At 41.0% G+C, this 16,374-nt stretch overlaps 1 protein-coding gene across 4 annotated transcripts in view; it reads right to left on the bottom strand.

Annotated features, from left to right (window-relative positions):
- DCLK1 (doublecortin like kinase 1) overlaps positions 1-16,374 on the bottom strand; it is a 249,300-nt gene that overhangs the window by 141,082 nt on the left and 91,844 nt on the right. The window contains exon 1 of one of the 4 annotated variants that reach the window (XM_075490768.1): positions 3,945-4,142. The exons of the other annotated variants lie outside the window; for them this stretch is intronic. The gene's annotated coding sequence lies outside the window, so the exon portion shown is untranslated. Of the gene's footprint in view, positions 1-3,944; positions 4,143-16,374 lie in introns of those variants that run through there. 4 annotated transcript variants of the gene reach the window in all.

Here is a 16,374-nt window from a genome sequence, read left to right as displayed (position 1 = left end):
CTATTGTTTCTACCCAGGAGGAAGCCTTTCTCCCTTTCTGACATTTCAGATGCATGAACTTAGTTTTTCTTAAAGCTATGCTTGCCTACGGGCAATCACCCAAGCTAGTGCTCGTAGCGTGACATTTATTTTTCACACTATCTCCCATTTTTTCTGAACATCAGGAAACAGATTTTAACGTGAGGGTGACCGAGCACTGGCACAGGTTGCCCAGGGAGGTGGTGGAGTCTCCAGCCTGAGAGATACTCAAAAGCCATCTGGATGCAGCCCTGGGCAGCCTGCCCTAGGTGACCCTGCCTGAGCAGGGGGGTTGGACCAGGTGACCTCCAGAGGTCCCTTCCAGCCTCAACCCTTCCATGATTCTGTGATTTTTTTTTTTTTTCCTTCAGTTCACTTTCTCTTGCCATCACACTCTCACTCTTTTTTTCCATTAGTAGCTGCTGCCTCGATGGCTCTGTTCCCACCTTGTTGTCTCTCTGCTTACTCTTCATCTCCTGTTTTTCACTCTTGGACAGCAAAAGAATATTCTGCCCTTGGGAAGTAACAGAAGAGGCTATATGTTTGACAATTGGAGCTAACAATCAGGTCCTACTGAAGCATCTTCCATCTCTATAGCAACATGGGACAAGAGGCACTACAGGAGATCATCATCACCATGGCTAGAGGATATCAATTCAGGTGTACATAATATCATACAATACTTCGTGTAACTACTAAATTACACTATTTGTATCAACATAAAAATGCTTCCCTACGTCACGAGGACTGCTAACATGCTGGAAGTAAATGTATGCCTCATTTCTGGAACAGCCACATACATGGTACATATTCTGCAAAATCAAGTTGAAATTTCTGATCTTCATTTTTTTTCTAAACTCATTTTTGAAACTAATTGTAAAGGATAATAAGCAGACCTTATATAGGTTTAGAAGCAAAAACCCCTGACAGGGGGCTATGAGCATGCTCCAAAATAGCTCATTCCCTTAAAAAAAGGCAAAAAAATAAAACCCCAAACCTCAGTACTCAGACACTTTCGTAAACCAAAGTGGAACAGAAATAAGTAAGAGAACAGATTGTGTGTCCATAATTTACAGGAGACAATCCTCACCACCACCAATCCCTCTCAGTTTTGCCTATGCCCTGTGAACAAATTCCTCACCAACTTTACCCAGACATCAAATTACAAAGCCACCTGTCTTGATTAACCTCACTCCCAGAAGCTGAGCTATCCCTGACCCTGTTCCTGAGGAAGAGGGGTAACTATTTCATCTGGCTGTGGAAACTTCAGTCAAACTCGGGGCGGGGGCGGCGGGGGGGAAGGCTGATTTCCCTCCTGCATCACCTGCCCCAGCGAGGGCACATGGCATTCCTGGGAAAGAGTTGCACCAGCTCGGGAAAGCTCTTCCCTGCTTCAAAAAGCTGAAACACACCATAAACGGAAGTTAGAAAAAAAAAAAAGCCTTCGACGTCCCTTCTGTTGCCTCTCAAGCTCTGAGGTTACCTCCTGGCACACAATTAAAGCTGTCTTAAGAGTACTAAAAAAAAGTAGAGTCCACTGCATTACATCCATAAAATTAAAAACTCAAGCTTGTTATGGAATGACATGTTAAACAGTGTTTCAGGAGGATTGAGGCTTGCACTATTATGACTATTTAAATGAGAAAAGAATAATCCGTCTGAGAGAAGAAACCATGAGCCCAGCCCTGAGGAATGATACCTACTCTACGTTGTGCCTCTTCTGCAAGCCCCTATTTCCCACTAACAGAAATAAAGGATTTAACCCAAACCCAGTTAAGGAAAAGTTTGAAATAAGTTTTTTCTATCATAAATTTACCTAACAGAAAATTCTTTCTCTTGCTAAGCAGCACTAACTGTTAAACCCAGTTAAGTTTATAGTTGGCATATTATACGCAGGGGGGCATGCTGCCATACTTTGGATGCAAGGAGGCCATGCAACTCTGTAGCTCTGAAATTACCGCGTGCTCTCAGACACATGGACCACAATAGGTGAGAATGGGAGAGATCTCCCAGGATACCTACGCTTTTTGTTCCTCATTCTACTGGTATTTTTCAACTTTTCAAAACACAACAAAATCCATATCCTTTGAGGTGAAAGATTTATGTATTCTTCAAAAAAATCCAGTTTCAAAAATAATGCCGCATTCCTGTGTAATCCTATCATTTGTTTGCTAAATCTGCTTCCCAGCAAAAGCCCTGCATTCCAACAATTGCTTACTTTCTTGTTACAGTCTTAGCTGCAGTGTCTTGATAAATAGATGTTTCCATGGAGATGACAAATGAATATCATCCATGTTGCAATGAGCTTCTGATTTCATCTTGAACCATTAGCTTTCAAACCACAGCTTATTCATTATTCATTTGCAGTAAGGAAATGGCTGAAACCCAGAGCATTACAGCAAATTAAAATCTGTGCATGCAGTCTAGAAGAAAGTACATTTGCACCATACAAAATGAACAAAAACTCCCTGGGATTAAAATAACGATCCTAGAAGCTGTCCTAAAGGCCTACAAAAATTTTCCCCTCAATTAATAGCATGCCTACATAAAGTATGGGAATTAAGACACATTTTAAATATGCAGGCAGGCAAGGAACTTTCAGGAGGAAAAAACAGTAGGTGACATTCAACTTTTTTACACTGTAAGAATGACACTAAATGCTCTTCAGAAACTCAGGAACAGGCACAAACATAAATCATCAAAAATTTCACTTAATAGCTTAATAGGAACACGTAAATTTTTGTGCTTTTTGACAGTTCTTGTGTATTAAACCAGTATCTGATTCCCATTAAGAAAATGGCTTTCTTTTATCATTGGCTGACAGGTGACTGTAGTCTTTGGAAGCTCTGAGGGAGTCTAAGACAGAGAAGGAGAAAATATTTTCAGTCTTTCCATAACTAAAACCCTTCAGAGTTGCTGCAGTTATTTTTTAAAAAGGACTTTAAGGCTCATGAGAGCTTTCCACTCTGCAGGAATAAATGTCTACTTTTGTCTGCTCAACTTCAAGAAATATTTATTCTTCTATATTTAAATAAATTAAAGGCAGTACAATTTTAAGATGGCCAATTACATTAATATACAATATCAGTGCAGTCCATCATCTGAAAACATTTTTTCAGTCTTAAGTCCTGGGCTAGAAGGAGGAAAAAAGTCAATGCAGTGTTAGTGCTACAAGTAGCACCTTCTGAAATATTTTTTTTGTCTTCTGTCCTTTTATATATAAAGGGCTTCAAATTTCTGGTAATTCAAAGAATATAAAATACTCTTTCTTAAATGCTGGCCTAAGACTATGCTCCTTGGAAAGAAGGAGTCTGTGACCAATGCTTGAAAGACACAGCAGTCACATGCACTGCAGCGTCACCTAATTTTTACTGCCTGCTCATTATCTGGCATTGCCTGTAACAGCATTCAAATTTAATATAATTAAGGTAGGCATGAACAGCATTCAAATTTAATATAATTAAGGTAGGCAGGAATTTTCTGGCTGATTTTGAGGTTGAAGATGTTTATATGTACATGACCTGAAAGACATTTTGTCTGGATGAAAGTTATCGTGCATCTGATCCAGGGAAACAAAACAGGACATACAGAAGTGGGACGTCCTTCACACTTGCCCTGGTTAATAACACCCATGCTCCTGCTGTCTGAGCACTGGAGTTGTCCTGGGAAAAGCATGTCAATTAGAGTAAGTTATAACCAATTACATGTCTCATCATTTGAATTATTGTCCATTAAGAAGTGACCTGAGTTTACAGAACACATTTCATTCACGTAATAGTCTTAATACCAGTGTGACAAGAGGTGGAAGGGTAACAAGAAATGATGAACAGAGATTACTTTGTTAGATGGAAAGGGGACAATGAGAAGTAGCTCATTTTTTCCACTAACACTACATGCCATTTTCATACTACTACTATCTTACCTACTTTCTCAGATTACCATGAAGCTGGAATGACCACACGCTCCACTGCACAAACAGCCATCTCCATAAAGTCTCTTCGTATATCACAGATGAGGCTTTATCCAAGCATAACATAGGGATGAGATGAAGCAAGCAATAAAGCCCAACTCTTATTCATGTCAAGAGATATGCAGACAGTCTAGACAAAAGTGCTGAGCTCTTCCTGTGCAGGTTGCCTCACATAGAGTAGCATGTCTACTAAATGACCTCTTCTGCAGAAACACAAACTTGCCAGGGTGTTTTTTTGTTGTTGCAGATGGGGATGGGGGAGAGGGGGAGAAGAGGAAACCACTGCCCAGCCTTTGCAACCTCTGAGGATTTGATCCACCACATTTAATTGAGGGAGCTTTTCCACTCTGAAGTCAAAATAGAAGTTGCAATTGAATCTGTCCATTATTGCGATTCACAGTAGTTAAGGGCTGAACCTGCCTAAGGTTTGAAGTGAGACATGTGGGACATCGGCTGTCAGAAAATGGATTTGTCTCTCAGGCCTAACTCTTTTCTTATTTGGCAGGAAATGGGAAATGCTCTCTCTTCATCACGCTCTTCATTTGCCTCTGAGCACAGATCTGTAACCACCACGACAGCATGTTCTCTCTCACAAGCACAAATTGTAACTTTCTGAGGAAATAACAGCAACAGGCAGATACACAAAGCCATGGAAACCTTTCACCACAGCACAGTCAGGATTCCAGCATCAAGCTAGATGACCAATGGTGTGAAACACGTACGCTTTTCCTTCGAGAAGAAAAACAAGAAACCCCAGGATGGAACAAGGTGTTCCAGATAAAATATCATGGAGTACTTTTTTGTAACTTCCTAAGATAAACACACAAAAGACATTTGGTGATATTTACTGGAGCTAAAATGACCGCGGTGAACCCACTGTAGAGTATGCTGGATCTTCTGAAAGACAGTGTGATGTTATTAACTGTTATGTTTGCAAATACTTGTTTAACCTATAACTTCTCTTTGCTTGCTCTCTCATGCATTTATGTAAACTTGTCACTGGTGTGCTTACCTGCTACAGCCTTTACCTTCTCCAACTGGATACGGAGAAGTAACTCCACAAGCAGACAGCACAAGACAGTCTGAATCCACTAATAAGCAAGCATACATGGTCCTTCAGCACCAGTCACTGTGGCCACCCCACTTCACCTGATGCAGAAGGAAGCCTTGCTGTCTGACAGCTACCTCTGGTATTATTTTCAATTAGATGCTGTCACACACAATACACTTGACCCTTCAAAATCTGCGGCTTCCAATTCATTTAGTGAACATAATCCTATATTTACTACTGTTTCAAATACCTTACAGCATTAAAAAATTCTGCAAGTTTAGATAATGTCCATGGGAAAACAAGAAGCCATACTTTTATATAACTGACCATTCCTGAGGTGATAGCAAAGTTTGAAAATCACAACCCTAAAAGTGCAGGACTGGAAACTGAGATGCAGGAAGGGCTAATTAGCAGTCATAACAGACTAATTAATGTACTGAGTCCCAAGAGGGAACAAAGGTTCATACCCCTGTAGCATTTGCGCTATATAGATTTAACCCCTAGGCCTAGGAATGCACTCGTGTAGGTTCTGTTCCAAGCTCAATTTCAGTCTGACCTTCCAGAAACCACGAGGTGATTTGTTCCAGTTTAATCAATGTGTTACAGATATATTTTTTCGTACATTTACATAGTATCCTGAGTTTGGAGAGTGTTCAGTAAAAAGCATAATGCAGAGAAGGAAGTTAATTTTTCTTGAGCACTGAAGAACCACCTAAATCTGCTTTAAACCTAGAATAAGATATGAAAAGTTCATCAATGAAAACTATTTGGCCTTTGTTCAGTGACGTGATATTAAAGCCAGAACAGACAATCTTCAAAAAAAGTTTGCGCTAACATTATCCCTTTTCCTATTAGGAAATAACTAAAGTCCACAGAACACAGTTTTTATTGTTAAGTTATACAATACCGCGATATTAGGGCAGAAAACAGCATTTCAAGCACAGAAACTCTGATTTACTCGAGTTGAAGTCCAATTGCATGGGCAGAAATAGGCTTATTTGCCCCACTTCAGCCAAGCATAGTTAAGAGAAAGCAGCAAGTCTCTATACAATGTGGCCCAACAAGGCAGATACGACAGCCCAGAGCAGCTGTCACACCGTCGGGAAGCCATCCTGCCACAGCCTAAAGTCAAACTCAGTGTGCAGCACTATCTGTAATCCACTATGGGCCATCGCAACCATCACCTACCAATGTCTGCTTGGCACAAAAAGTGGGAGAGGCCTAACTATGTCTTCGTGAAGATCCTCCCCAACTTACAAAAACAGAAGAAACATAGCGAAACTAGGAACTGCTCACTTGCAGAACCACACTGCAGCATTTCTTCCCCAGTATTTCTACCTAGTGACCACATTAGTGCAGCTTATCTACTTTTCTGCTTTCCTTCCCAGCTTGAGTACTTGGGGTGATTCCCCACATCCTGCCAGCAAGTAAAGGACTTGGAGATCTCTCAGCCGAAAAATTGTGGAAGAAGCTGCAACAGGATGGGAAAGCCGGAGCTATCTATGGTACTGTTAGTTCTGAAGCCCCTCAAACGACCAGACTTGAAACCCTCCTGTCATCTCACAGTGGGAGAAGCCCCATGGAGAGCCAGGGGACAGAAGCTCAGAGTCTGTGACATTCCTGTGAGTGCCATCACAAGCCTTCACCCACACTGTCCATATTCACGAAGCATAAGTGGGGCCAAGCACACAGCATTTGACCACAGCGTTTTGTCAGCATAGAAGTCAAGCTCCATGGCTAAACAGCTCGCCAGGCATTTTCAGAATGTACATATAATCTTTGTAGTTTCCAGCCTGCTTGATGATGAACTGTAACCAGAACGGACAAAGCACCACTGCAAGGAAGAATCACTTTAATTTCAAATTACTATTTCTCTTCTGAAAGAGACCTTATTTTTGTCTCACTAAACCTGCTTTTCCTCATTTCTTCTCTGCAGAAGGGAGAACATATGCAATGTGTAGAGCTGGCTGCACTATGTATAGACAGATTACAGATCATCATCTTTGATGATCATGTTGAGTTCTTAAACCATTTGACATTTTTCACATCAGGTGTCAGTCCCAGAAAACAGCAGGTAAATCTTCAGCAGCAGCTATTCAGCTATTTCTCTGTTACCAGCTAGGATAAAACTCAAACAACTCAAGTGCTTTATATATACAGAAGATTTAGACCTTCCATCCTTTGGAGAAATGACTACACCAAGGTCAAAGAAAAGCCTCATTTCTCTCCTTGTGAAAACTCCAATTTGCTCAGATCTTAAGGGGGGGTGTGCATTATTCAAATGTGCATCCTATAGAAGCATATTAGAATCAGACAATCTCTTTTTCTAACGCTCTGCCTCAATAGGGCAATTTCTAGCCCCAGAAAGCGCAAAGCAATATTAGGGAGATGTGCCCCTCCCAGCTCTACAGCACAAGAAACCGAAAAGCCCTATTTTTGCATGTGCAATTGCTGCTCCAACCACCAGATGCTACTGCGGCATTAGAATGGGAGCTGGGGGCTGCGGCTGCCACGCTCCCTGTAGTCCCCTACTGGGGAATGGACATTATACAGTCTTTAATTACGTGATCATACACTACCTCATCCCCCGAGCAGGTGTCCTTTGGAAGAGTATAATGAAGAAAGCTATTATCTGTAGGATCATCGTCATCTGCCGGAAAAGTTAACAGGTACGTATGGAACAAAATGAGACTGCAGGGGAAGAGGAGGGTGTCGCGGCTGAGGCTGCTGAACACAATGAAGCTGTGCTGCTAAAGAGACTGTTGAAAAGGGCTGCATAGTTGGGAGCCTGGGTACAGACACACAGTTCTGGCTATCCAGAATCAGAGGATATTTGAGACACTGTATTTCATCTCTCCATGTTTCCATTTCCTCTGTAAAATGGGGATAACACCTGCCAATGTCTCTGAAGGGACTTTATAAGTATTAAACAAATAGTGGTTCTAACGCATTAATGCATTTATACAGGAACTATTAATAGCAGTAAGACTCTGCATCGCACACGGTATAGAGAAGAAAAAGATGACTAATACACAGCCATTCAGGTAATTTTGTTTTGTTTTTAAAAAAAACCTAAATGTGTACAAAACTCAAAAAAGGATACCTATCCAACATGTTCCAAGGACCTTTGATAGCATTACATATTTAAAATGCAGAAGCACAACTTGAACTCCAATCTCCTTCCAGGCACATCGGAAGGAAAATTCAGAAGCCAAGGTTAAGCAGAGGCCCTCCAGTAGGATGCCTGTAAGGCAGCCAGCACACCACAGCCACTGCTCCCTTACTGCAACAAAACTCAAGCTCTGGTTGCCTGGCATGAGGAGAATGATGGCCATGGTATCTCATGGATGGCCAGATGACAAGAATGAAGATGGGGTGCAGAGAACAGGAATGGGTGACAAAGCCCATGATAAATAGTTCAAACAAGTATCCAAACTAGACTGGAAGCCTAGGTTTAACACTTAACCCTTCAGCCATTTGCAGTCGTTCTCCCAATCATGTTGCAGCCTCAATGAATGCCCAATAATCTTTGCATTACCTCCTTCCCGTTTGCTACAACAAAAACCTGAAGTCTGTGCACTGTCAACTAGAGGGTTTGAATCATGCAGAGATGGGATAACTAAAACCCCTCTAACTCTTCCTCATTCCATGACCAGACCTGTCTTTTGTATAGCAGCCCATGCCTGCTCACACTGGAGCAGCTCAGCAGGGAAACAGCTACTGTCCTGGAGGCTGATCTCTGCTGCCACAGGGTAGAAAGAAGGAGAAGAGGCACAGAGATAGAATTAAGTAGCTTACCTTACTCAAAGCAAAGTCACCAAACTGAAGGTAATCATACCACAAGAGAGAGAAATTATGCTTTTTTCCCCCCCCCTTTTTTTTTTAATCTTAGGATTGCAGTGTCCTGATAAGCAATCAGGCTCAAACATTTAAGCTCAACGTGCAGAACCTACAGTCCCTTTCTACAATCTCATTTTCTTTAGATAGCATTTTTCCTTCATTAAAAATAAATCCTTATCCCCCACACACCTGATTCTCGGCTACTTTCTAGAACCACAGTCAGTCCACAAGCCCAAAGTAGAGCTGCTGTCCTACTGCCTGCTGCCTTCCAGCAACCGTCCTGCACTGTCAGAGCTTCAGCCTTGCCTGCAGCCATTTACACGTATGGCACACAGATCCCTTTCCTCTCATCTTCCCCCTTTTCCTCTGTCAGAGAAAACAGGAACCTGTGACACAGGCCAGGTTTCCTCCCTTTCTTTTCCCTATGTATTTGCCACTTCATTCTGTGCTGCAGAGCATTCAGATAGATTCATAAAGGAATGTTGCTAAAATGGCATCACTAACCTAAGCAAATATCAGGAATTGCTTTTGTCTGTACAACTGCCTGGAGCACAGCGCTCAGGGGTGCAGAACTAGGATGGGGTAAAGGACAGGAGCAAGAAGATCAAGGAGTGAGGTAGAAAGGGATAAAGGGTGAAAGACCGCTGTTCAAAAGCACGAAAGGATACTAAGGCCAAGATCTTTCTGGGTGAGGACTTCGGGTTTGTAGCTTTTCCCAGTGATTACTCACCTGGATCTTACTGTCACAACTGGCTTGTGGTTGATTAAAGAAGGAAAGGGTTTATCATTTTATCTTGAATGTTACCAATGTTTCAAGAGATTTTTTGAAGCAACAGGACAGTTCTACTCCACTTTAAGTAAGTTTTGCAGACTATTTTTCTGATGTAAGCCACAGTGAGTTTACAGAGACAAAGGTAGGGGGATGAAAGAATAATATAAACGTGTATTCATGTGTGTTTGAGAGATAACAGCAACTGCATCTTAAGGTTTCCTCTATATTACCACAACTACATGCATCACAGGTTGAGTTTTGATTATTGATTAGTCTACTAATACAAGATTAATAGAATTTATTATTATACACATAATAATAGAATTTATTATTCTACTAAGTCACAATTTACTGAAAACTTAAATGTAGCATATAAAGAGTTTCTTGTTTTGCCCAAAATAAAGCCCTAAACTAGCTTAGGGTTTTTCAGTGGCTTCAAAATTTGAACTATTTGAACACCTTGCCCCATGGAAAAAGTAATCAGCTCCTTCATTGCATAAGCATGGCTAGGACACTTGTCCTTATGAGATCCCACCAATTCCAAATTTTCAAGATCACAGAGACAGGACAGTGAGAGGAACCAAGCCACCAGAAACAGTCACAGCTAGAAATGAAACTAGGGTAATCCAAAACGAAGTACTGTAATACTGAGCAGGATGGGGTGGCAGAACTTCATCTTTTGGTCTTGTAGTAAAATAGGTGCAACCACCATGAAAAACTAGAGTCTAAAGAAGTAAATTATAGATGCCTGCTCTTTGCTTAGGTGGGGTCAATCCAGTGAATATTTTAAGTCCTGTCAAATGAACTAGCAAGTGACCTCAAGGGCAGAAGCAGTTTCCGCAGCATAGTACACAATTCCCCTACACTAGAGAAGTAAATTGGGAGACCATAGGCTTTGCCACATTATTTCTTGGACAAGTGCTGGATGGCTGCTCTGGAAACACGTGATAAGAAGAGGGAAGCTGCTAACTGAGAGCACAGCAGTCTCATGCGAGTAATACCGACTGCAGAGAGCAGGAGATGCCACCTGACATGTTTCTTCCCTACCCATGGGGACATGGGATTAGAGGCTAGTGACTGAGAAAGAGGAGCTACCTTCATCTAGTCCACGCAGTAGATTCTTGGAAGAGGTGAACAGACCTTGATAGACAGTGCCAGGTACAGAGCACTGTATCTGTCAAGAACTGTGCAGGAACCACTCAATGCAATAAGCCCTCACCCCTAAAGAGAGAAACACACATGTCACTTTTTGCATGCTGATAGAGGAACCTCCAAAAATGTATCCACATAGGAGTCTCTTGACAGGACAAAGAGACATCGGAATCAGATTTTGAGTTCAATTTACCTTCCCACGAAGAAGTCCCCGCAGAATAAAGGAAAGAAAAGTTAGTTTTGTAGTGACAACCAGGCAACACATCTCTGGAAATGAGAGGAGCAGCTGCTAGCTAAGGAACCTACCACAATCACGGGACTGCATTTGTCAGAAGTTCATCTTCAAGGAGTAATTCCTTACCATGGGATGCAACCCATCTGAAAACCAATGCTTTAACAACAAGTGCTCTCACTTCTACACAGCTCCAGTCTTGGCTCCTCCTCCACATCAGAAACCAGAAAGATTAATTGCCAAGCATCTTCTATTGAAATCTAGCCCTATAAGTGAATGCCACTTAGCCTTCTCTGGGGCCTTGATCTTCTGACAGTGTCTCTATTTTCCCTGTCTTGCTGGATTATATAGCAAGCCTCCCAACCTGCCCTTCCAGATGTGGTTACTGTTTGACTGAGTGGGGCAGCTGGAGGCTTCAGGAGAGAAGCACGAACACTGCAGTTTCCTCTGCCTTGTAGGAATGGGTTGCAGTTCTCAGACTGTGTAGGTGCCTCAGAAGAACTTCAGGCCTCAGAAGCATCTAGAGTGTTGCTCATCTCCTACAGAAGGGGTAGCTATTCAGAAGATACTGTCTCTAGGTTCATTATCAAACTCCAAGTGCTTCCTAAAGAGAGGGATGTTAGGATTATCATCAAATTCCAACACTTCCCAAAGAGAGAGATATTAGGAGCAATAGTTTTGTTTCTTGTGAAGACTTTGCTCCTCTTAAGAAGTAATATAAATGGTGAGAGAAGAGATCATGTCACTAAGTTACACTTGGACAGAGTTTAATCACCTGACAAGAAATTCTGCTCGGACTCCCAGCACAGTTCAGCAGGAGCATTTTAAGCTTGTTTCAAGCAATGCCAGAAGAAATTTCACTTCTTTCTGCGAGCTTCTACCATCACACTGATAGCAATCACATTTTAACCATAGAAACCCTTTCAGAAGTAGTACTCAGCTGGCCTAAAAACAGCACTACTGATTGCGATGGAACTTGACTGCCATTTTCTATTCACAAACCCTTTCAGTTCTTACAGTGCATGCTGTTATGCAAGGTAATTTTCCAGTTATAATGAGGTTTAAAATAGCTAGAGAGACAATCTAGAACAAAATAGAGCACATGCAGTAGGTATTTCTTATGCATTTCAGCTTCATTATCAGTAAGGCTTCCAGCTACTTCCTGATACATTGATAGAGAAGTGTGACGTTATTTTGATACAATTAAGCATAAAATTTCAATCTTAACTGATTGACCCTGAACTTAGGGCTGCTTTAATTTCTGTATGCTCACTCTTTTGCTTCAAAAGAATTTCCTTATTTCTTTAACTCTGCCAAATATGATACCGCAATAAGGTGAAAAAGAATTGCTAGGAGTCAGTGGCAGACAGCATCACAACTGTCTGTCTGCTGCGGCAAGTAGGGACACGCTCCCCCGTGGAAACAGTCACTGCCTGGGAAGATAAAGTAGCCCATATTGAATCTCGTGCTGCTGCAGAGAAAGAAACTTCTTCCAATATTAGTTTGTTAATTTAAAACTAGTGTGGAAATCTCTACTGTGTGCTCTTGTGACAGCAGTGCAGACAGAGTGAGGCTCTTGCATGCATGTCAAAATAGTATTTTCCAGAAGATACCCTTTAGAAGAAACAGGAGCAAAATGGAATCCTTGTGTCAATTTTAATCTTCGTGCAGTGGTAAAACTGTGGATGAGGGTGGAGGTAGTTGCATTTGGATGGATTTTGCTGATCATGCATAGTTGTTTTTTTCCCGTATGACCACAATACAGTTAATAAAGCAGGATATGGAAGACAAAGCCAGATAAGCTCTCGTACACATCATTATGTACGTGGGAAATGCTAAATTCCAAACATCTAGATTTGCTGACTTGAGTCTCCCCAATGACTACTGTGTGTCTGAAAGTGGCAGGGAGCACCTGCAGATTTTCAGAAGCTGTCTCGGAGCCACTGCTCCAGCAGAGTACAGTCCAGGCACGACGACTGCTTGCACTCAGACAAACCATGTGTCAGCTTTGCTGCGTGAGGACATGCGAAACTACTTAAATGTTGGCAATTCTCTGCCCTTCTGCAATTCCTAAAAGGTGCCGAGTCGGTGCCTGTGGAGGACAGACAGGTCCCGTTACAGTTCATGTGGAAAGAGTCACAGAGCAGCACTGAGAACTGGCCATGGGACAGGAGGTCCACAGCAGAAGGCTGTGTTGTGCCCCTCCAGCTGCCAAAGGACTCCTCCTTCCTTGTTCACCTTCACAGGCCTTTGGAGGATTAGGGAACTCATTTGCTAGTTTTCAAATGGTTGACTTGTGAAACAGTGCCATAAAATTCCCACTTTCCAAGGCAACCATCTCATCTAAGCATCTCAAGGACAACAGAGTCATGATTTTCCACACCTTTAGCATGCCAATAAATGGCTTGGTGAGAAAACACATAGACGTTACAGGCCTGATTGCTTTCACATACAAGAAGCCTATTTTATGCACTGGCAACAGGAACTTCCTATGTATCTGTGCTACTTTAAATTAAGAAGCAGAAGTCTGTTGTGAGGGCCTCAATCATCTATACCTTAAGAGAGGTTTAGCCAATTTTCTTCACACTCTTCTTTCTTCATTGCCATTGGAATACATCCCAGTTCTGAGGTCTACACTCTTTTCCAATCCAACAAACATTTCCAAGCACAGGGAAGCTACAAGTTCAGTTTTATTAAGTAATTTAATTCCACCCCTAGTTCTAGCTTCTGATCCACCCTACTGAAAACATTTACTTAAATGCCACTTCCATACAGAAAGGCAGATAAAAAAAAAAATGAGTAGTATGAAAAAAAATATAATTACAGGCAAAAAAGTGTTACTGAAAGGCACTTTCATTCTCATTTCTTCCCCTTCAACAATATTCCTTCTAGAAGAGCAGCTAAAATGCCAAAAAGTGCCATTCTGATTCAAGACCTCTCCAGGTACATCTGACATTTTAGTGCAGCTCAACCTCATTTGCCCCTTTGCCCGTCTGCCTCGCCAGCCACCCAAACACTTACTCTCCAGAAATCAGTATGGAATCAGACTTTATCTCAATTGCCATTTTCTTCTTCTTCCTTTCCACTAGAATGAACAATACTGTTTTCCACCACTGCACAGTGACCGAGCTTTCACTTTCCCACACTTCAAGATAGGAAATGTATGTCTGACTTTCTGTGAAACCAACAGCAGCATTTCACTGCATCTCTTGTTTTAAAACATTTTACCCAATAATCTTCAGTAAAAACCAACTTATTATATATTAAATTTGTCTTCTGGATAAAGAACTGTAAACTGATAATGTAAGCACATTACCTCTAAAGTAATAATCACAATCTGAAAATTACTAGAGAACAGAAACGAGTCTGAACTGAATGAATGAGCACACACTTGCAGCTCCAAAAGAAGATGCTCCCCACCTTGGACTGACTACATATTTATTTCTTCCATAACTATGGGCATAACTGATCACAAAAAAAATATTACAACTATTTTTTAGTTGTCCAGAACCTGTGGCTTGGCCTAGCAAGATAACATGGGCTAATAGCCTTTCTTGGCTTGGCAGTTGAACAAAAGCAGTTTAAGGTATCTTTTATCAAATCACACAAATGGAAAAGAGAGGAATAAATGGTAGCATGGTAAAAGCTGTAAAAGACAGAAAACCAGTAAGGAAATAAGACAAAGGAAAATTCTCACCTCCAAGGACTCAGGGTACTGAAAACATTCAAGCAAATTAAGAACAAAAGCACAAGTACAGGATCTCTATGGATCAGGATGGCAAAGTTGTTAATGAAGATGCAGAAAAGGTTTGTCTATCCTGCATTTGGGAAGTGGCAGAAAAGTTACTGCATCAAGTCATGATAGAGTGTATTCCAGTCGCTTGATAACTGAAGAGAGTATCAGAAAGTATCTACTGCAAAAACAAACCTTTTAAAATCAGAAGAGCTGGGTAAGTATCATCCAAAAGTCTAGAAGAGATTAGCTGAAAAATAGTCTATCTTGCTGATATATAAATCTTTGGCTGCTACAGAATCTTTTAAAGACTGCAAGTGTACCAATAACAAAAGGTCATTTCAGATAACATTGGCAGACACACTCTAGTTAGCCTGACACCAGTCTTGATAAACATAATACATTTGAGAAATAAAGAATTAGAAGATAAGAATATAATTAGTGTTGGTCAATGCAATTCTGTGGAAAATCTATCTCATCAAATAAACCTGTTTTTATTCTTCGATGAAATAACAATTTGGTTGATAAGGGTAACTACATAGATGCAATAGACAGATGAGACACCTGAGTTGTTATTGCATGACATTCTGATTCAAAAATAGCACTATTCAGTATCAGTAAAGCACATAGTAACTGGATTAAGGTGGCTGAATAACAGTTCTCAAACAGTAGCTGCAACTGGGAAATCACCTTGAAAATGCAGCATTTCCAGCAGGGATCCACAGGGACTGGCACTGGGCTTGATGATGTTTAACAGTATTTTTTTTTCAGTCAGTGACCCCAAAATAAATATAATAAAGTTACTGCTGATGAGATTTGTGAGCAACAAGGATAGGCATGATATGCAAGAAGTGCCTTGCAAATCATGTTTTATAGATTTCTAATAATTCTGCAGTGCTGCTCTGGACCCTCAGGTGACATGTATACAAGTAAATTAAACATTTCCCTAAGGCAGGAGTGTACTAGTTAGCTGAGACCAAAAAGCATTCCAGGGAGCCTTCAAATAATTTAATGTTATGGACAATAGAGTTCCAGTGCCAGGAGATGCTGTAGAGTCCAAGAAAGACAAAGAGCAAAGAAAAACATGTAAAGCATGGCATATGAAAAAAACTGAGCAAACTAGAGTTGTTTAGTCTTGAGGAAAAAAATGACTTGGTCATAAGTATTTGTATATAGAAAGGACTACCACATGGGAAAAGGGTATGTTGCTAGGACAGAAGAAATTTAATTATAAGCAAGGAAGATTTAGAGGTTAATCTTTAGGAAAAACTTTTTGACAGCAAGAACAGTAAAACACTGGAAAAGACTCCATGGAGAAGTTGCAGAATTCCTTGGCGGTTAAAGTTTTAGACAAACATATGCCAAGAGTTGGTTCTGCCTTGGAAAAGGGAGGCTGACTCAACAGGCCACTGACCCCTTTGGAGCCCTTTCAAATATTTTTCTCCCACAATACTATAACACACACAGAAAAAATGAATACAATTCCCTACTTCTGGGAAAACAAGTATCCTTCTCCCTCTTATGCTGCCAAAACCTCATGTATTTACAGCATATCTTTTAACCAGCACAGATAAGAACATTTGCAAAGTCACAGAAACCCAAAGCC

This window comes from Mycteria americana, chromosome 1, assembly GCF_035582795.1.
Source record: "Mycteria americana isolate JAX WOST 10 ecotype Jacksonville Zoo and Gardens chromosome 1, USCA_MyAme_1.0, whole genome shotgun sequence".
NCBI lineage: Eukaryota > Metazoa > Chordata > Aves > Ciconiiformes > Ciconiidae > Mycteria > Mycteria americana.
This window is presented reverse-complemented; position numbering and strand designations above follow the sequence as displayed.